The 23,247-nt window shown below is 34.8% G+C and overlaps 1 protein-coding gene and 1 non-coding gene across 3 annotated transcripts in view; both read left to right on the top strand.

The window, feature by feature from the left end:
- Window positions 1–23,247, top strand: part of LOC145247471 (frizzled-5-like) — a 437,519-nt gene that overhangs the window by 158,152 nt on the left and 256,120 nt on the right. For both annotated transcript variants that reach the window (XM_080109270.1, XM_080109269.1), the window contains one exon: window positions 15,731–15,940. The gene's annotated coding sequence lies outside the window, so the exon portion shown is untranslated. The remainder of the gene's footprint in view (window positions 1–15,730; window positions 15,941–23,247) is intronic.
- Window positions 18,085–18,157, top strand: Trnah-aug (transfer RNA histidin (anticodon AUG)). The gene has a single exon. It is a non-coding gene; the product is annotated as a tRNA-His (tRNA).

The raw sequence follows: 23,247 nt of genomic DNA, 5'->3' as shown, positions 1-23,247 counted from the left end.
ACAGGAAAGATATTGACGAAATACTGCAGAATCGTTTTAATTATATAAAAAAGAAAAAAACCATATAAAAAAGAAAAACGGCATATAAAAAAGCCATATAAAATAGAAAAAAGCTATATAAAAACCAAGTACGTCCAAGGATGGAATATTGTTGCCATATCTGGGCAGGAGCTTCTAAAAACAGCCTATCCTGCCTTGACAGAGTACAAAATAGACTCTGTGGCTTAGTGGGGCCCTTTTCTTTACCCTGCAACCTCTCTCCCACAGAAGAGACGTTGCGAGCTTATCCTTGTTTTATCGTTATTTCCATGGCAGGTGCTCGTCTGAACTCCAAACTCTGGTCCCCCCTCGCCAATCTTTCACGAAAAACACCCGTCTAGCTGAATCCACTGTGAAAAATTTCCCCCACTCTATATCTGTGCCTAAATCAAAACGCGGATTCCATAAACAAAGCTTCTTTCTTAGAACTGCACGCCTGTGGAACGCTGTTCCGTCTGCCTGCTTCCCTCCGGACTACAACTTGGATGTCTTCAAGTCCAACATTAACAAATTCCTAATGAACCGCCCCCTTAAGTAAACACTTCATCAAATCTCCACACTAACGTAATGTACTTGCAATAACCCTTATCCCTGAGTGGCTTCCGGGCCTTGATAAGTGGTGATCACTGTGTAAAAAAAAAAGAAAAAAGTTTAATGCTGTATCGTGCGTTTATACATTTTTTACAGGAAAAAAAAGTTGTAAATTTAATATTTTTATTTTTCATTACTAAAGTTTACAAAATTAAAAAGAATAGTTTTAATTTAAAAAATTGTAAAATTATTATATTTATTTTTGTCTCTGAAGTTTACAAAATTTAAAGAGATTATTTTCATTAAAAAGAAAATTTGTAATTAAATTTAAATGAATAGTTTTAAGTTAAAAAAAAAAAATTGTAAATATATTTTTATCCCTATCCCTAAAGTTGACAAAATTTAAATGAATAGTTTTAATAAAAAATGTAAATTTATTATTTTTATTTTTATCCCTTAAGTTTATAAAATTAAAATGAATAATTTTAATTAAAAAAAAAAATTCAATTTATTATTTTTGATTTCTAAAGTTAATAAAATTTAAATGAATAATCTTAATTTTAAAAAATTGTAAATTATTTCTATTTTTTATCCCTACAGTTTATAAAATTGTAATAAATAATCTATTATATAAACTTTAAACATTGGTTTGTTAGTGTTTGTATGTCTGCTAAAACTTTCGTCAGCCGCATTGGACTAGGTTGAAACTGCAACCATCTAAAAGAGCAATCTCTCAGACACATAATATCTGAATATTTTTTTTAAAAAAAGATTGATTCTGTAGTGCTCAACTGGACCATTTCTTGCAAATGGGGGGCGTTACTTTTCACGACGCCATTTTCGCAAGTCACGCATACATAGCAAACTGAAAACATGTTTAAAAACATTATTTTGCAAGTTCATGACGCCATAAGTAGTCATTACAATGAATAATTTTAATTTAAAAGAATTTTAAATTTATTAGTTTTATTTTTCATCCCTAAAGTTTAAAAAATTAAAATAAATACACCATTTTTGCAGGTCACGCATACTTAGCAAACTGAAAGCATGTTTAAAAACGTTATTTTGCAGGTTCATGACGCCATAAGTAGTCGTGGTCAGGTGGGCAAAATCATTTGCCGGAAACGTTTTGCATGCGTTCATTTACAAATGGGCCTAACTCTTGCATTCGTTCTCTTAGAAATTAGCATAATTTTTTATTAATTTTTTCAGAAATGGGCCCAAATCTTGTGTGTATTCTTTTAGAAATGGGCCTAATTTTTGCATTGATTCATTTAGAAATGGGCACAATTTTTGCATTTATTCATTTAGAAATGGGCCCGATTCATGCGTTTATTAATTTAGAAATGGTGCCATTTTTTTTTTTTTTTTTTTTTTTTTTAAATTTATTTAGAAAACTTTTTACAACTTAAACGATGGATCGTGTATTACGATTTCGTCCTACTCATTAACTCGAATAATTTGCACCAGTTAAGTATCGTGTATATGCAACAACTAAAAAACTCATAAATTTTCACTTTGGTTGCCTAATAAAAATGTACACATATTTTTCTTATAGCAGACATACGGACGTTTTCATGTTATTTTTTGCCTACCCATGTTATTCACGAATGTGAAATGATAGTCGAGTCAAAGGTCGATTATTCGCCAAGTCCGTCCACCATATCCTCTTAACGTTGTCGGAGTCCAGACTTGTTGAAAAGTTGATAAATATTAATACGAAAATGTCTGCCTTGCAATGTAACAGCAACCCCTCCCCCCTTCCTCTCGTAAATAAATGGTTTACTTATTTCTTGAATGCAAAACTATGATTGAAATTACTGCCTCATGTTTTTAATCTTCGTTAATAATTACGACTGCCATTCCAAACGGAGAATTTAATTCAGTGTGCGTAATTAATTAATCGTTTACTGCCTTCTTAATCGGTAAAATTATAAATATTTTTTTTTCATATAAATCTCCAACACTTTGACTTAAGTGTTGAATACTTTTTCTTTTTTTTTTCTTTTTTTTTACTGCATCAACAAATGTTTTCAATTATACATATATATATATATATATATATATATATATATATATATATATATATATATATATATATATATATATATATATATATATGTACTAGAAATATACCCGGCGTTGACCGGTATTAAATGTAACGTTAAATTCCTTTTTAAAAAATGAATTAAAAAAAAAAAAAAAACGAAAAGAAACTGAGACATGTGCATGTGAGCATTGTTTTTTTTTCTAAACAGTTTACTTATTGTAAATTAAAAAATATATATATACTCGAGCTAAGATCAAGACAGCGAGGTGAGTACGATAACCATCAAGCCAGCTTGACACAATCTTTAACAAATGTTTTCAAACCTGCTTATTTTTAACATATGACCAATTCGTGCATGCGCATGGTTAATAAACAGATAAAAATCCGATGACTTCCAAGTACCAAAGGTTTTTGGGGAACTCATCTTTATAAAGATCAGAGGTTTTAAGGAAATAGAAATATATATTTCCCCAAAATGATGGGGGAGGGGAGACTAAGACTTGCTGCTATGGTTTCAAATGATCTGAAATAAAAGCAAGGGGAGACTTGATTCCAAATATTTTTCATATGTTATATCTCCCCTCTTTTGAAAACAGGGTACGATTATGAATATCTACATTATCAAATAATCCTTATACACTCTGAAATTTATTTTATGTATGAAAACCAAAGAGGGTATATATAATACATCAGAAATATTTGGAATCAAGTCTCCCCTTGCTGCTATTTCAGATCATTTGAAACCATAGCAGCTAATTTTAGTCTCCCCTTCATCAAGGTCAAAGGTTTTGAGGAAATATCAGATATTTTGTATTGGGTGCTGGGAAGCAATTCTCCTTAAGACAGCATTAAACAGCTTTGTAAGTATGGGAGCTAGTTTTGGTTGAAGCTTTTTCAGCACTATAATGAGAATGCTGTCAGGGTCAGTTGCTTTACTGGAATCAAGATTTTTGATTAGCTTGGCAACATCATGTGCAGATATTCGTATGTCGCATAGCATGTTTTCTGATACAGGAGGAAATCTGTGGGCTTCACAGCTTTTGTTGCATAGGGTAGAATTAGCTGCAATGTTCTTGGCTTTGTCCGATGCTGACAAAATTATCTCCGCTCCATTGATGATAATTGGGATAGAGCACACGCTTCTGTTCAGGATCCTGTTTGCTATTTGCCAAAACTGGTGGGAACCAAGCTGCTGCTCAGCCACTTTGGACTTGACAGACTGAGCATACAACTCTCTCATATTCTTTATTACTTTTTTACAGAGGTTGCTGGCAGTCATGAAAGCGGCTTTAGTCTCCATACATCTATTGCGTTGAAAGCAATGAAAAAAGTAATTTCTGTGTGCAATGGCAGCAGCACATTCTGGAGAGAATCATGGTTGGCTGTTAGGTTTTTGCTGGAACTTTTTTCGAGGGTATGAAATGGTCTATACCTACAATTAACCATTTCATCAGGTCTGATACCATAGAGACTTATGTAATTTTGACTCCCGTTTCAATATTGATTCCTTTTTGGTCTGATGAAGTGTTATCCTTGAATTAGAATTCAGCTGAAACATGTATGCACATATGTAACAAATGTTTGTGTAATAATAAAAAAAATATATATACCAGCTCTATTCTGCATTGAGCATTCTTTAATAATCACGCGAGTTTCATTAGATTTAGATCTAGGAAACCAATTGATACAACCATTATGTTGCGCGCACACACATACTAGCAGGCCGCTAGGCATTGCCCATTCATAAAATACACTTTAATATGATATTTTGATTAATGAAGATTTCGTATTATTATATTGGACCCAATATATAGTAATGATTTAAAAAGTAAAAAAAAAAAAAAAATGACTCGTGCGCCACCACTGAGAATCAAAGTTAAAACGTTTAGCTTACAATTTACTTTTTCCTCTGCCGTTAATGACTGAGCTATGAAGACATGTTTGCAAAGCTAAAAATTAAAACATGAACCAATTGCTATTACGTTACGCATGCAAATTTGTAACGTCATCATTCGACCTTAACCTGGCAAATTTCTTAATTTTCACACTTTTGCACAGATTTTTCCTGGATTAAACCCAGATAAAAAGTTTTGCATAGGTTCGAATGCCCTATATATTAAGTTTCGTGTATGTAGACCAAAAAGTGACAGAAGTTTGGTAGGCAAAATTTTTTAAACAAATATATATATATATATATATATATGAATACATAAATATATATAGAAAAAGGCTTGTGTTTACTATAAGCTTTTTATGCAAGTGTCATGCAAATATAAATCATGTAGAATATCTGCATGAATATAATTACACGTAATAGTTAACTAAAGATGATCATCTATATATATAAAAGCGAAAATGTATGTATGTATGTACGCTTTTCCTCGATGTCCACAAAAGGCTTCTTTCAGAGAAGCGCTCGCTCGGTTCACAACTTCTTAAAACTTTTTATATCATCTATAAATTGTAATATCTCACACTTAACCATGGAGCTCGCCTGTCTATTTAATTTTATTGACTTTCAAACGTTAATTATTCGACATTTCCCCCCGCATCGGCAGGCGTTATATTTGGTTTTCGGTATAAACAAAAAGCGAAACTCGACTCTAATAACAGGCTCAGAGCCAGTGAACGTTTGTCGACTTCGTCATATCAGACAGGGGAGCGGGTTTTTGGAAACAAACAAACCGATTTATTGACCTCATTAAAAACTGTCCCGCACAAAATGCTGACTGCTGAATACCTATCGCCGTCACGTCAATCAAAAAACGAGCACCTGTTTTTTTTGTTTTTTTTTCACACTTTACTATTTTCCAACTGCGCGTCGTCAAGGCTTTTTTTTTTTCACGGGCACCTGTTTTTTTTTTCACACACACCTACAAACACCCGGGCAACGCCGGGTACCCCTCGCTAGTCCCATAAGAAAACCGAAAAACTAATAGGGGATTAATTAAAATGAATGTTTAAAAGAATATGAAAATTAGGTAGATCTTTTGCTAGTGAATACAATTCCAAGAACCATATATTACAAAGTTGGCAGAGGATAGCCTTACTCAAATTGAAACAGATTTTATAATGGAGATAAAAGAAATATCTGCCTTACACACGACTAAAGTTCCAGTTTTATTTTGGTATCTTTAACTGTTTCCCCCTCCCCTATTTTTGCTGATGAGGAGACTATTAAATGACAAATTTTTTGTCAAATAATCATCAATATTCATTTTCAATTTAAAAAAAATGAACATCGTTTCTGAAAGGATCGTACAATCGAATGGATGTTGTTTGTTTCCTTTCAAAACTGATTGTTAATTCAAAATTATGAATTGTTTTACTCAATATTAAAAAAGCTCTATGAGATCTATACCTATTGAGCTTATATATCTACAGTACAAGTAAAAAGCGGAAAAATAAGTTTTTTTTTGTCTAGCATGATCGATCAATCGGGGGAAAGGGGGTAGCACTCAATGTTGGCTAAATCGATTGATTAGAGAGAGAGAGAGATATGTTGCTTTCTCCCGGGTGTGACAGCTTGGTCAGATCGCAAGCCCTGAACTGCTCAAACTGTTGTCACCTGTGGAGCAGGGTGGGGGAGGGGTGAATATCCATCTCCCTTCCACGTCAGCATTATGTTGACACAAGGGTCGGAAAGTGGGATTTGAAAAGACGGTGCCATAGACGAAGATCAGGCTGGCCGGCAAAAGAATGCCTGGGCAGACCCGTCGGTATTCCCCGGCGATTAACGAATAAATCCTACCTCTTCTGAAAGCCTGGGAAGACAAAGCCTGGCAGAGGTGGACTTCCTAGAACTGCACAGGACCAGCAACGTACCCTGCAGTCAGCAGAAAAAAAAGACATTTCAAACACTATCTAGACTTTGTTGGTTTTGGTGTCGTGGGAAATCCCCCCCCCCTCGGCTGAGCTGATAAGAGTACAACTTCTGTCGGCGTTGTCTATGTACCAACATATAACGCCAACATATTCTTCATCACTTTATTCAAAAATGATCGTCGGCCACAAATATATATCTATAATATAAAACTGAATGTCTGTGAGTGTGTGGTCACGAATAGGCTCCTATATGGTTGACTATTTTAAAAAAAAACTGGTCACATATAATGATAGATGTATCGGGACACAGGAATGGGTATGTTTGATCTGGCAGAATGGTGGTTCATTATAATTGTGGGGTCTGCGTTCGCGCCTAGTCCACAAAGTATGGAAATAAAAAAAATAAATAAAAAAGACGTTTACAATTGTTTTTGATATAGATGTACATAAGAATACTTTTATAAGTATGTTTTAACTTAAATAGGGATGGTATAATAAAATTGTGGGGTCTGCGTTTGTGCCTGGTCTCCATAGAATGGAAATAGGCACAAACTTTAATAAAGACTTTTCATATCTATCTGCGTAAGTATACGTTGATAAAATGGTATAATAAAATTATGGGGTGTTCGTTCGCACCTGACCTCCATAGAATGGAAATATATCACAAAGTTTAACAAGGTTTTTTAATATAGATCGACAGAATATTGTGATAAGTGTTTCAGTGTGAACAGGTATGGTATAATAAATTATGGGGTTTATTTATTTTATTTTTACTTTCATCATATTTTGCTTTGGTTTTGATATCCCCAGATTCAACCCAAATTTACAATCCTTTTTCATAGCCTATCATACTTTCATAAATTAGAGTTCATTTTTTGTAGGCTGTTTTTGAACCCAGTCAACGACGGGTACGTTTGCTAGTATATATATATGTATATATATATGTGTGTGTGTTTTATTTTTTATTACCGTTTTATCTGCTTAGTTACACATGTTTTGGTATATTACAGAAAACCAATTTCTGTAATGTCTGAAGTTACTGAATCGTTAATACGATACGGTAACCGAAACATGTGTAACTAAGCAGATAAATCGGTAATAAAAAAATAAGACCTATATTTGCTCTGCAATAGTATTGAGCACTTTCTTCAGGTTTTTACTAATTACCATTTTCTCTCTCTCTCTCTCTCTCTCTCTCTCTCTCTCATATATATATATATATATATATATATATATATATATATAAACAAAAAAAAAACTCTTTATATTTCTACTACTATAAAAACTGTGGCATCACGGTCGGAATGTCAGATTGGGAAGTCAGCACCCCTTCTCCCCCTCTGAGGAAGGATACTCTGACCTGCAAAAAGTGCCTGGGTTGCCTCGTCGGCATTCCCCTGTAAGGGCGTCTCAGGCGATTAGCAATAAGCTAACCCTCGTCTTTAAGGGAGGGTGAACCTCCTAGAGCTGCACAAAACTAAACTCCCACCGCAAAATCAACAGGGACCAGGGCATTAAAGGAATGGTCTAATCTCTCTTGATTTTTGGCGGCCCATGGTTAAAGATCCTTAGTTAACGTCGGCATCATATATTAATAGGTAATAGACGGTGTTAGTCGATTTGTCGACCCCGGCCCAATTACTTTCCATGATTTCTTGTTTGTTTCATTTCAATATTGTTGTTTGATAGTCAGCGATTTGCATATAAAACGGTTGTGAGTAAGAGGGAGCGTTTGGCAGACAAATAAATGACGAATTTAAAATATGAGCATACTGTCAATTATTATTCTTTTTTTTTAAATATGATTATAACTGTCTGGCAATATGGGCTTTCGTGGGTTAAATAGGCAACATGGCCGACCTATGGTGACGTCACATGGAAACTTAAAATTGCGAAATGCGGATACAGGAACGAAACTCGTTTTAATAATGCAATACATGAAATAAAGGATATGAAATGTAATTAAAAATAATTAAAATAAATAAAATTAAAATAATATTTTAATGAACAAATCGTTTTTAGGTTTATAGTGTAAGTGTCATCTAACATACTTTCAAGTCTTTTTTACTGAGAGGCAATGCTTAGTGAACCATAAAGCAGCACCATCTCCACTACGGCTCTAAAAAAAAGTTTTGTTTTTTTTATATCTGTTCCGAGAGGGCAGATTTCCATATAACTTTCAGCTGGAAATTCATTTGGAAATCTGAAAGAAAACAATATGGAGGAGGGAAGAGATACCCATGCCTCTGAAGTTAACACTGTACATTGACAGTTCTTCCTATAGCTGCATATGAAAGTGAAACATTGAGAATCGAGAATGAATTAAATTAAAAAGAAAACTGAGAATAATTTGTCCTAGTTATTGAACTAGCAGAGCATGGGAGGAAGCTCAAAGTGATAAGTTTATGAACTATTCTTTGAGAAACTTTCCAAGATAAACTAAAAGATGCAGACACCAAAAGGAGACTACTTATTAACAGCTCCATCAATAATTTGTGTTATTTGGATTATTCAAACTACTGTTCTCATCTTTGGTGTTATTTTCACAACGTTTCAGTCGATGTAACCTCCAAACTTCTTTAGGTGTATCTTTCCTAACACTAGAATCTTTCTGTTAAACTCGTGAATCAACACGGAATCTCAAACATAACCTTTTATTTAATCCATGAGAGTAGTATGTTCTCCTTCCATCAGTCAAATCGAAATCTTAAGTCTTTGATAAGATGAAACTTTCTATATTAGCACTTGTAACCTCTTGCAATAAGAAATAGGCCATCAAGGTAAACTTAGACAAATCCTCTGGAGATAAAATCTTTATATGTTAGGTAATCAATAATATGAATCTAAATGTTTGCATTTAGAAATCTAAAAGAAAAAATATGGAGCAGGAAAGAGATACCAACACCTCTGAAGTTAAAACTGCCCAATGCATTGACAGTTCTTCCTAATGTTGTATATACAAGCGGAACATCGAGAGTCCAGAATGAACTATGGATGCTTTGGCATTCTTAACTTCAGAGAGGTTTGTATCGCCTCCATATTTTTTGTTTTAGACTTTCAAATAATATTTGAATGAACGAATCTCTTTTGAAAGATTTAGGTGATAAATTGTTTGTAAAAGGAGAAGACGAAAAAAAAAAAAATCGGTAAAAAAATTGTTGGAAAAATGAAATGGACGAATCGCTTTCAAAAGATTTCGGCAAAAAATTTTTTTTTTTTTTTTTGGGGGGGGGGGAGAAAAAAAAGTCGGTATTATTTATTTCTTTATCTTTATTTATTTATTTATTTTTTTTTTTGCGTCCAAAACTATTAGTATTTATTTGCTTTCCCACCAAAGCAAAATGTGACACGAGGTCGTTTTTAAAGTGGGGTTAAACCAGCTCCCCGAAAAAAGGGGGAAAGGAGCACTCTGGTTGGGTCCAAAAATAGTAATTGTCCCAGTATAGAGAGTTTCCCCTCCATTGACTGGGACAAATTACCGTAAGGGCAGCATCTGCAGAACAGATACCACACTTTGATCTCGGAAAACGCATTTCGTTCCCATATCCGCATTCTACAATTTTAAGTTTCCATGTGACATCAGCATCGCTCAGCCGGGCATGTTGCCTATGCATCCTACAAAAGCCCATATTGCCAATTGCCATTAAATATAATATATAAAAACATTCGTAACTGAGTTGTTTTTTTTTTCAAATAACTGTTTATTTTACCCAAATGCTATCCACGGTTTTTTGTTCGTTTCAATTTTTAATAATTTTTTTTTAATGTAATAAATGAGAATATTCGTAAACTTTTTTTTTTTTTTTTTTTTTTCAAATAAATATTTGCTTACATATTCTTTTACAAATATATTTTTTTTTAAAATACGCCCAATTTCGTTCCTTTTAATCAATCTGAAAAACTCCACAATCTCATTGAAAATATGTCTGTATGAAAAAATATTTAAATAAAAATATCTATATTACAAAATTATCCGAAGTGCCTTAAATAAGTTTCCAAACTTTTTTCGTATGTAACTTTTATTGATAGTACACAAATGAAACTCTAGTCCCCGTTGAAGTAATCTCCTCCGGCTGCAATGCACTTGTTGTACCATTCGCTATCATTTCCTCAATTGTCTCATACCAACAGCCTCTAAGGTTTTCCTTGAGCTTAGGGAATAACTAAAAGTCACAGGAAGCAAGGTTTGGACTATAGGGAGGGTGGTGGACTGTCTTGATGCCCATCTTGATCAAACAGTTTAATCTTCTCTGAGCACTCTTGGGACAAACTTCAGTTTCTCACGAATAATTGGGTGTACAGTTCCCACACTGATATCATACGATACATTTATTGTCTCTTTAGATACAAGACGGTCCTTATCCATTTTTGAAATTCGCCAGCTGTGACAATCAAATGAACAGCTACAGCAGGAATACACCCTACTAAAGCCTGATTGTCACAGCTGGTGAATTTCAAAAATGCAATCTGGACGTGAGGACACTTTAGAAGAACAATATGCAATAAAATTCTGTTTTAAACTTGGAAAAAATGCCACAGAAAGATATTGAATACTTCCGACTGCTTTTGGACCATCTTACATGAATCAAGCATCAGTTTTTGAGTAGTATACGAGATTCAAGGAAGGCAGGGAATCTGAAGGATGATGGGAGGAGTAAGGAAGTCAGAACGTCAGAATCGATTGGTCAAATAAAGAATTTCATGGATAAGGACCGACATGTGTCTATAGAGACAATAAGTTCACAGTTTGATGTCAGTGTGGGAAATGTGCACACAATTCTTCATGAGGAACTGAAGATGTGGAAGATTTGTGCAAAGTTTGTTCCATGGATGTTCAGAAAAGATCAGACTATTTGACCAAGATGGGCATCAAGATGGTTCCTCACTGCCCTATAGTCTAGATCTTGTTCCCTATCGATAGCATTTAAGCCCCTTGGAGGCATAGGCCATCTACAACTTTTTTAGATGTTTTTGTAGCAAGGAGTTCTTTTTATTTTTACAGGGTGAGGGTGCTGGCCTCATGCCCAACCTTCCCAGAAGGTACATACAACGCCTAGTCTTCCCAAATGGTCACCCATCTGGTACTGGCTAGGCTCAATGTTGCTTAACTTTGGTGATCTGGCGAGAACCGGTGTGTGTCAACGTGATTGTACCATACATCTTGTTCCCTATGACTTCTGGTTATTCCCCCAGCTTAGAGGTTGTTGCTATGAGATAATTAAAGAAATGAAAGAAGCTGTGATGAGGATCATTGACACGCTCATACAAGAGGAGTTCTATGGGGCCTTCCAGAAGTTGTTGGAATGGTACAAATGTAGGTTAATTAATAACCGTTGATAGTTAATTATGAATTAAATAAAAAAACATACCTTGCTTGTTTCAAATAAAATTCATATGGGAAGTTATATCAACGGTTGACAAAAGAAACAAATCAATTAACACTTAACATGTTTTAATATTACACACAGAGACATGTCTGATTTATTTACATGACATGTGAAGAGAAAAAGTACACGTGATCACAACTTCGTATAGTAGCGAGAAAACAAGAGGAAGTAACTCCAAGTTACCTAAACCCTTACATCACTGAAACATATTCAGAAATCCGGAGTCGTCATAACGGAAACATCTCCTACAACTTTCACAGCATTAAAACATGATTGAAGTTAAAATCTTTCTCACGTTCTTAATTCCAATAAGTGCATTGCTGCCGGAGGAGATTATTTTGAAGAGGATTCGAGTTTCATGTGTGTACTATCAATAAAAGTACCCATACCCATACGAAAAACGTCTGGAAACTTATTGAAAGCACATCGTACTAGTAAATGTTTTCATGTAACTTTTCTCTGACTGAAAAAAAAAATGTACTAACGTTTCTTCTTTAAAAGTTTTAGTTCCATTCAAAACAGACTTTCAAAATAAATAAAATAAAATAATAATTGAAAATTCCTTAAAAATTTTTAAAATTTTTTTTTATTAGTTGATACAATTTATATTTCTTGCGCTTTTGAATTTCTTTCTAAAAGTTCCGGAAATTTCTTTGGAAAGAAAAACGATGAAATATTCTTGGAAAAAGAAATGAAAAGTTGTCATCGTAATTAGATTAATTCGAACTTATTTACTTCTGATGCAAATTTAGTTCTTTGTTTCTCAGTGGCATTAGGAACGGTTATCCATTTTTTTTTCTTATTCTTCAAAAAGCTCGCTTTTTGTGGTATTGCGGTAATCATATTAGCTTGTATTTCGATTTTCTTTATTTTCAGAGACTAACATTAAACAAACAATGAGAAGATAAGCGCGCCTGCAAGTATTTGTTTAAATTCATAAAAATCCTAATCTAAAGGCAGTTGTGTGTGTTTAAAAGTCAAAAACTACACAACACACACTTACAAAGCTAATATATATATTTTTTATATAATTGCCTCTGACAGAATATGGGCACTTTTTAAATCTTTATTTTTTTTTTTTTTTTAATATAATATTCATTCTTTTGGTGGAGTATATCAGCATCAAAATTGGTCATAGAGTAGGGTCAACATTTAAAGCAATTCCCTCCCCAATTGAACTTTGATCTGAAACTCTAAAACACACTTTTTTTTACCTTCAGCCTGAGATCAAAGTGTAGTAAATGATTGTATATAAGCGACTTTATTTATTTTCAATAAAAATTTTTGAAACGATTTGAGAAATTTTAAATATGACAGCCCCTGGAGTAAATGTGGTATTACGGTGATTGATGATTTTAATTATAGTAACAAAGAATGACCAACGACACCCATTTTCACACACTTTCGAATGATCTTGCACCTAATTTATTTAAAATGTTTAAAATGCAATTTTTTTTAAATATTTGGTTCAAATAAATAATTCAAAGTTTAGTTTCTGTTTATATGAGTATGTATTCTGTTCAAAACTGCATTTATCTTTGAAGAACATCACCCATTCTTCAAACTCTCATTTTTTTTCTTCTTCCACTTAGATCCCACTCCCATTTAAATATTGACCTTCTTGTTTTCAGTTTTAAACCAACCGAAAAACAGTGAGCGATCTATTATTTAGAAAGGGTGGGGAGGGTTTTACTAACTAGTTTTAGCTTTTCCTCCCCCCTTTTAAGTGTGACCTGAAACCCCAAACTAAAATGCATTCTTCGCCTTCAGGATAAGTTACCCTTTTTCCCTAGTAATAGAAATCTTCCAAGATGCTCCCCCTCTCTTACACTCTTTTGTTTCTCCTGAATTGCATTTAGCTTGGAATGACCTCGCCCATTCTACTAACTCCATCCCCCGTTTTCTCTTTTTCTTAGATTCCACTCCCATTTAGAGATTGACTTATTTGTTTTTGGTCTCCAGCAACTCTAGTAGTACATAAGTGAATAACAGTTTGCATTGATGCCAAGCATGCGATCGTTCTAAATGAAGCAAACGTCATCCACAACGTAGCTCTGATGTGGCCTAAGAAGAAAATGTTTGTTCTAGACATCCTAGTCATATCAAGAATGATGATGTGGGTTCCACGTCTTCACATTGTTTATGATGTGGAATCTTTTTCCACTCTGGATCTGGTTGTCTACTTTAAGCATCAGCTTAAAGTAAAAGTCAGTGTGGGTGGAGATGATTACATCGTATGGTTCAATAGGAGGTGGTTGCGCGACACTAATTTGTGCATCTTTTGAGGAGCTGGGTACAAGATTGTGTTCCCTAGGGCATGGCACGTGCAGTTCTGGGTACTGTGAAACTAAACTCTCCATTTTGAAAGACCCTAGTACTATGGGGGTAGTTCCAAAAGTAAAGCCTCTGCTGCAATATTTTGGATCGATAATGGGGTATGATCCCACACAGTTGGGAGATTCTATTTATAAATGATGCTGCTAGGAACTGACGAATCAAATTAATTCATGTTCTGGTACCAACCAATCAGAAACCAGAATTGCTCCATAGATATTAAACCTTTACTGTAGCAACTTCGCATATGTTTTCTTCATGTCAACACAGGAAGAATCTTTTGTTCTGTCTATTGAGAACCAGTCACCTCCAGGACTTGTGTAGAATATCTAACCATTGGAAACTTTGTTAAAACTAAACATGGCTTACAAATCTAGAGCCTCCTATATATATATATATATATTTTTTTTTTTAACTAAAAAAGTTGAAAAGCTATGAATACGGGAGTGGTACCATAAAAAACAAGCAGCGTTTTGAGTTTCAGAATTTATTTTTCTACATAGTCACTACCATTCTCAATGTCAGGAATTCAATAATGCATCTCCGTGACAGGGGTGCCTTTCTGAGTCTCACACCGTAAATATCTACAACAGAGAGATGAAACTTTCAGGTTATGAATGGATAAGTATAGTCATCATAACTATGTTATTAGCAATCCCCTCTGATCCATTCGGGCAGAATAAAAAAAAAATAGGAGGCATTACATTTGAAACGCCCTTTGTAAAAATTGGAAGAAGGCAGATACAGGAATCAAAGCTTTTTGTATTAATAAATAAGTTATTTATTGAAATGTTTATTGTTTATGTGGCAACTATTACTGTGTATATGTTCAGTGTGCTATTTCTATTAATTTTATTTATTAGTCGGGGGAGGGGTCAATCGTAAATGATATACTGCATGTGTTCGTGTATTTCTATTATGATTTTGGAATAATGTAGAAACAAGAAATTTAACAAGAGTGAAACTGAATTCAGGATAATTTTAAATGGAAAAATTGACTTCATACCAATGGGGGTCAGATAGTTTCTTTGCTCGAGAAAAACGTTCAAAATTCGGATGAGTCTGGACTAGGACCGTTCCATAATCTACGATATTGTGCAACTTTTTCTCTTTGTCTCCTTTCTCTTTCAGTCTGTTCTTTTTTTCGCTTAGTACTTAGTCTTTCTCTCATCTTTCTCTTTTTTCTCTCCTCTTCCTCCTCTTTCTCTCCTCCTCTTCCTCCTTTTTCTCTCCACTTTTTTCTCTTCTCCTCTTTCTCTCCTTTCTTTCTTTTATTTCTCTTTCTCTCCTTTTCTTTCTCGCTTTTTTCTCCCCTCCTCTTCCTCTTTCATCTCCTCTTCTTCCTCTCTCCCCTCCCTTTCTCTCCTCTTTCTCTCCTTCTCCTTCTCTCCCATTCACTTCTTCTCTTTCTCTCCTTTTTCTTTTCCTCTTATTCTCCTCTTTCTCTCTCTTCGCCTTTTCTCCCTAACCGTAACTTCTCCCTAATATGAATTTGTTCCGATTTTTTTTTTTTTAACTCCCACTCATCTCATTTCTCTCTCTTTTTTTTATTCTTTCTTTGCAGCTTCCTTGAACCTGGGCCACTTCATTCATTTACACTTTTCCTTTCACCCCACGCCCATTAAAAAGAAAAAAAAAAAAAAAAAAAAAAAAAAGACGTGGTCGCTTTGTCCGAGTTGAATCGGTAACTCCGATTATCAAAGACCACTACCCCCCTCCTTCCTACCTCCCGGATTTGGATTACAAGCACCTTACCTCTAATTGCGATTTAACGGTAAGTAATTACGTATTATCTGCCACCTTAAGCAATCAGTGTCACTATTGTTACTGCCTATCAACTTGACACGTCCAAGTGCTTGCTAGTGTGGGTGTGTGTGTGTATATATATATATATATATAATGTGCAGCATTTTTCTCTTGGGCATATTTTATTAAATAAAATATGCGTCTATTAATTCTATTTTCGATCCTTTCCAACTTCCGAATAACGGTCTTCACTTCTGGCAGGAACTGGCTGATGTAAGCGCCATATTTATCCAGTCTGACCACTTTCCAATTCTTCTGGATTCATCGTTAAGGATAGATTAATCAAACTGGTTTTGAACAATTTATATAAGTGCCCCCCCCCTCTTTTATTCTTTAATGTACATATATATGTATATATCTATCAAAGTGAAAGTGTTTATGTGTGTACATTTCTCTACGCATTAACTCTGTCAATTTTAAGCCTGCAGACTCGAAATTTGATATACAGGTACTGAGATTTGGAAAAATCGATGTGATCGGTTTTGGGGCAGAAATTTTGCGATTAAGGGGTCAAAGTTCAACGATTTGACCTTTGAGAACTTTACCAAACTCCTACAATTTTGGATCTAAACACTTGAAATTTTAGATATAGATTCCTTGGACATGGATCTAACTTAATAACTTGATTTGAGCCCTAAACCATAAATTTTAAGGGGTTATAATAGGGGTTAAAGTAAAAAAAAAAATTGACTTTTTTTTTTTTTTTTTGCTCAGCAGACACCTCAAAACACCCGGGCAACGATGCTAGTACATAGTATTTATTTTTGTTTGCAATAGCCATCTCAATACTTTCAATTTATTTTTTTTATTATAAATTCAAATTTAAAACAAAGAAATTATATATGACGGAGAAGAGAGTTCTTTTCAACCCGAGACGTCTTTCGCCATCCTCATCAGGGGCAAACGATGGCATTTTGATTTTTAAAAAAGAAAGTAGGGGGGAGAAATTAAAATCAAGGTGAAAATGAGAAAGGCATATTTACAATTACCATGAAATAAATATGTACAGGGAGGAAGGAAGGGGAGAAAAAATGGATTATACGTGTGTATACCTAATGAGTATTATTAAAAGGAGTAAAAAAAAAAAAAAAACACGACTGAGGAATGATATCCCGCATATAAATATATGAGAAAGAGAAAAGGGGGGGAGGCATTTGTATATCTTACCTAGAAAATATGCATAAGAGAGAAAAAGAGTAGAAACCATACAGCTTGATTCGTGCAATGGAGACTGATTCAAGAGTTTTCAGATGATTACTCAATCGGCCTCGAAATAGAATTGAAAAGAAGTCGTCCTCATATGCCAACCCTCATTCTGGATTATCCAATAAATGTTGTCCAATTGCAGAATCTAAATTATTGTGGGTAGAGTTGAGATTTTTATTTCGAAAACCTGAAGGAACATGTTGTCCAATTCTTGTTTCAAAGTGAACGCTGGTTCGCCCGACGTAGACAGCATCACACTGGCACAGTGACATTGGAATTTATTAATAAAATCCTAAATGTTTATTTATTTATGTGTGTGTGTATATATACCAATAAAACTTTCGAATGGATGCACCGAATTAAAAAATTCTTTTTTTCCCCTGAAAGGTGTGAGTCCCTAGATTGTCCTTATCTATATATGGTTCGTAACGAACAACGCCGAGTCACACAAAAATCCCGAAATAAGGGTTTTGGGGCTGTTTCGTGCAATATCTAAAAAGTTACCTGTCCATGTCTAAAGAATTTAGCAGTCTCTCTATACAGTAGTGGTAACATCTTTCAGCATACGGACAGGACTTGTGGCGCAATGGATAATGCGTCTGACTATGGATCAGAAAATTCCAGGTTCGAATCCTCTGTGTGTGTGTGTGTGCGTGTGTGCCAATAAAACTTTCGAACGGATGCACCGAATTTGAAAATTCTTTTTTTTTTTTTTTCTTGAAAGGTGTGAGTCCCTAGATTGTCCTTATCTATAGATGGTTCGTAACAAACAACACCGTCACACAAAAATCTCGAAATAAGGGTTTTGGCCCGTTTCGTGCAATGTCTAAAAAGTTACCTGCCCATGGTTACAGAACTTAGCACTCTCTGTATACAGTCGCGGTAACATCTTTCAGCATACGGACAGAACTTGTGGCGCAATGGATAATGCGTCTGACTATGGATCAGAAGATTCCAGGTTCGATTCCTGGCAAGTTCGTAATAATTTAAACCATCATTTTATCCAACGTTTACTCATTATCCTTACCCTTAGGGTATTTTTGTTTTTTCAATGATTTTGTTTTGTGCATATGGGAATTTCCTATACTCCGAGTTCACAAGGTAAGCGTTGATGGTAAGACGATCTTAAGTGTACTTGATGTGTGTTTGACTCAGCGTTGTGTGTGCCGATGCAGCGCAGCCGCTAGTATATAATATTACTAAGTTTAGTGCGAGGCAAACCGTCCTTTTTGAAAGAAAATGCAGGTTTCGTATTGAAAATCGCACGAGGTAGAACAGACGGAAAACAATTAATAGTCTGATTAAGTTGTTTAATGAGAGATACATATTTTTCTCCAACCCATCGCAACATAAGATATACAGGACACTTTGAAGAGCCAAAGTTTATATCTTTATTAAATTGGTTGATTTTGAATTTAATACATTTATTAATTAAGAATTCTGGGTAGCCGTTATCGACCAGGATTTCCTTAATTTTAGTAATTTCAGTATCTAGCCGACAGGGGGAACAAATAACCAAGCTTAGAAAACCTCCTCTGAATCTTTCAATCAGCATCTCGAAGAACGGGAGAGAGTTATCCTTTCCTATCTCCATAGTAAAAGACAAAGCGTGATGTAAGGAATTAAGACGTTTAAAGAAATCTAAAGCCAAGTCCTCAGAAGGAAAAGCCGCAAACGTATCATCCACATAACGAAAATATAAAGCAGCGGTGTTATGTGATGATTTGAAAAGATTTAATTTATAAAACCCAACAGAAATGTCGCAAAGAGGAGACCTAAGGGGCTGCGCATGGAAACCTCACCAATTTGTTGGTACATCACGTTGTCGAAACTAAACTCGACGGACTTTGTGCAACGAGAAAGGAGTTCAATAAAATATTTCTGCGGTAAAGAGAAACAAGTTCACTACGATAAAGGGCATCGCAGTAAATAGTAATAGTCTCATCGATAGGCATGTTAGTAAATGAACTGGAAATATCAAACGAGCAAAAGAAAGAATCCTTTTGATTGGAAGTATTATCTCTGATGATTTTGGAGAAAGTAAACGAATCAGACGCAATAACTAGAATAGAATGTACGGACAGGTGAAAGTAACTCAGTGAGTCATTAGGCAAGGACATGTTGAGTGAAACTAACCATGGATAAAATCTGTCTACAGGGCACATTATCTTTATGAATTTTAGGGAAACCATAAAATCGGGGTCTCAAGGATCCAGTGAGTCGTATTTTCTGATAAATCTCTTTGGAGAGATAATTCTTTTTAAATAATAAGTGCAAGCATTTTTGCAATTTGTTTTCGATATTCAAAGTATTATCACACGAGTCAACTGAGCCGAGTTTAAGAAAATTTGTAGTATCGTATCATCTAAAATATCCATCATTTTATTAATATAATCAGTTTGGTTCAGGACGACTAAGCCAGCACCTTTATCAGGTCTGGAAAGATAAATATCTTTATTTTTACTTTAAATTTAGAACAGTAGAAAAATGACATTTTTTTCTCCAAATAAAATTCTCGTTTGATTCTGAGAAACTTGTTCTTTCTAAGGTTTACATTTTTGTGTTACTCCGAAATGCATCAGTGATATTGAGGTTCTCACTGAATTTGAAATTTTGTTTTCTCAGTTAAAACACACCTCTCTTTCCTCTGATACTTTTTTTCAGCTATGAAAGTTAATGTGTCGACTATTGCACATTCTTATAGCAATTTGTCGATTGACTCAATTGACATGTATGTATGTATGTATGTATGTATGTATGTGTGTGTGCATGTATGTATGTATGTATGTCAGGTCATGTCATGTGCTACTGGTACCATGTAACCCAGTACTACCTGCCTCATGGTCGGGTCACCGGCGACTAAACTGGTTCCCCCACCAGACTTGTTTGGTGAGGAAGGCGGCTAGTCTCCCTGAAGGATTAAAAACAAGACCTTCTGGGTCAACAGCCAACTAGCACTGTGTATATTTGTGTGTGTATATGTGTATTGGGGTGGAGAGGGCTCCCGTAAGCTGGGGTGAAGGCAACCTTTCTAGGAGAAGCAAATCTCTGATTTAAAAAACCATAAAGCGGAAGACCATTACCCGCATTAAGCTGGTCTGCAGTTTAATTTGTTGCTGGCTATCTTGCTCTTGCTTGTTGCTGGATCTCAACATTTTGAACCGAGAGAGAGACTTAGCTGTCGTACAAAGCTAAGACTCTGTAACATCATCTGTGTATAGATACTCCCTCAGGCATTTGTCTATCAAAATGGTCTTGTGGCGATGGAAGTAATTTTTGGGCTCATGAACTTTAAGTGTCTGATCTGAGGGAGTGGCACTTGTCTGACAAGACGTTTCAATCATATATATATATATATATATATATATCTATATATATATATATCTTATTCATAGTATTCTGAATTTTATTAGGTTTATATAATTGATAATTCGGTAATCGTTCATATACCAATAAATTTTAAGTCAGAATGAGATGACTTCAATTGTAAGCTTCAAAATTACCATCGTTTGTAATTGAGCATTCATATATTGTTTTAACAAAATCTCGACATCAAAGAATGAATTGATAGTAACAAATACTGTATTTCATCGTTCGTTACAATTGTTTCGCGACCATTCGGACAAATTCAAACCCTATATCATTCGAAAATTTTCACAGGAACTGCCTCTCATCAGACATGAACACACACACACATATAACATTATGATTGTTCACTTCTAAACAAGTCATATTGCCTCTTGGATGTAAGGGGATATTATTTGAGACCATATCTACTGGGGACTATGTGAAGAGATAAGCGAGATGTTTGTTCACATTACATTTAATATTCTGCATGTCAGTGCAGTGGGGAGAGCAGGAAATAGGGATGGAATTCCAGTCTAGCTAATAGAGTAAGAGGCCTTTTCGGCATTTAGGAACCTCAACAGTGAAAGGGTGTGATTTTGCTTGTAGATGAGTGAGGTACTAGTGATAGATGCACTAGCCTCGATGTGGAAAGTATTACTTCATTTGAGTAATTTTCTAGCACGATAGAGGAAACCCACCTTATATACAGTGTATTTGGGCTCCTATGATACTGTCTGTACATACCCAGTGTTGCCTCGGATGTAATGAAGTCATTTTATCATCATCATCTTCGGTTTAATGTCTGTTTTATATGCTGGAATGTGTTGTGTAAACTAATCTATTTCTGACTAGGTCTTTATTTATCCCTCTTTTTCTCGTGTCCAATTTTATCACTTTCGACCATATTTGCCTTTGACTTCCCTGTGAACTCGACTTATTACCACAAATGTTTCATATTTACTAATAAAGAACTCTTGCCAATTCTTTCAACGTGGCCACACCATCAAAATCCATTTTAGTGTCTACATCTCTCTATACTGGTCAAATTTAATCTTCCTCTGAGGTCATCAGTTCCGAGCCTGTTTTTAAAGGCTGACATTATTGTTTCTCATATCATTTCTCTTCATGCAACACATGTCTTCAACTCTCACTGGCCAGGTTTCATGGTCTTGGCTGCAGCATTCACGCTGAGTCAGTTGCGTTGGCTTTTTCCATTTAATTCGCCAATAACAGACACTGGCGGGCAGATCCAAAGCTGCTTCTGATATGAGTGCAAACCATTCGCAGTTCCATCAACCATCCCCCATACAGGAGAGGGCCCAGAATCATTCAGCTTCACTGTCAAGAGCCAGGTTTTGAGTTGGCTACCATTAAAAATGGGGAAAAAGTTATAGACTGTTGAATTCGAATGAGTGTTTTATGCCATATTGATGGTTGATTAGGGTTAAATTTGTGTGAATTTTTTCACAACATACTAGTCCCTATTAATCCTTAACTGCGCATCAAACGGGTGCAATATAACACTTAGTTTGCTGCACCATAAAAGCCATACAAAATGTCAGCCAGATCGATCCAGTAGTTTCTAAGAAAAAGTAGAATGGACAGACAGTGTAAGAGAAATATATAAATTGTTTATAGACTACTTGTATACTAAATGTCCGTCTAGAAAACAAATTAATCTACAAGCTAGTGATGGGACGATTCCAATATTTATCCCAATTCTGATACAGTTACCGATTCCGTGCTAAATTGCCGATTCCGATACAATTACTGATTCTGATTCCGATTCTTTATAAATCTCTAATTATTTAACTATAAGATTGTTATTTTCCTTGATTTTCATAAAACAAATGTTTAATATGCAGATATTTTCCTAAACGTTAAAATATACTTGTGGAAGATGATCTATCGATTTTAGCTTTAAAATCAATAAATATTTATTATTTTATCATTATTACCAGCAATGGAAGATTTTACTTTAAACAAAATCAAATAAAAAAGAAAACTAAGTGAATCGTTTTGGCATCGAAAAATAAGCATCAATTTTGTTGATTTCGTTACAGATTCTAATACCCTCAAATCTTCCGATATTCCCCGATTCCAATTCTGATTAATCGTCCCAACATTACTACAAACCCATCAACTTCTACAAAACTTATATCCGGCTTCAGTGTAAAAAATAATCAAACATGGTCATAAAACCCAACAATGATACTTTATCTGCCCAAAACTGATGCTGATTTGATTACTTGGCAGCATTATTTAAGGGTATTACAGACTCCACTAATTCTGCTATGAGTGTCTTTGATTCTCTGAGTGTACAGGCCTGGCCCAGCAAAATGGAAATCTGAAGGGTTTTACCAGAATTGTTAGAATCTCTTTCTTGGTCTTATGGATGGGATTTAAAGGAATCCATTGCAGGTAGTTTTGGCACCATATTGTTAGTAAGAATTTTGTTTTTTAGTATTGTCTGTTTTGTATATGTCGCCATAGACTAGACCATAGTACCAGAACAGCAGTGTTGCATACATTTGATAGGCAAAGAGAGATAAGGACATAATGCATGGTTTGGGCTGAATTTCCTCATTCAAGTGGACCACATTGTTCATGTTTCTATGTAGATGGACCACGTTGTCTATGTCTCCATTTAGATGGACCACGTTGTTCACATTTCCGTTGTCCATGTCTCCATTTGGATGGACAACGTTGTCCATGGACAAC

Source organism: Euprymna scolopes, chromosome 25 (assembly GCF_053919585.1).
Source record: "Euprymna scolopes isolate OS-2025 chromosome 25, ASM5391958v1, whole genome shotgun sequence".
Lineage (NCBI taxonomy): Eukaryota > Metazoa > Mollusca > Cephalopoda > Sepiida > Sepiolidae > Euprymna > Euprymna scolopes.
This window is presented reverse-complemented; position numbering and strand designations above follow the sequence as displayed.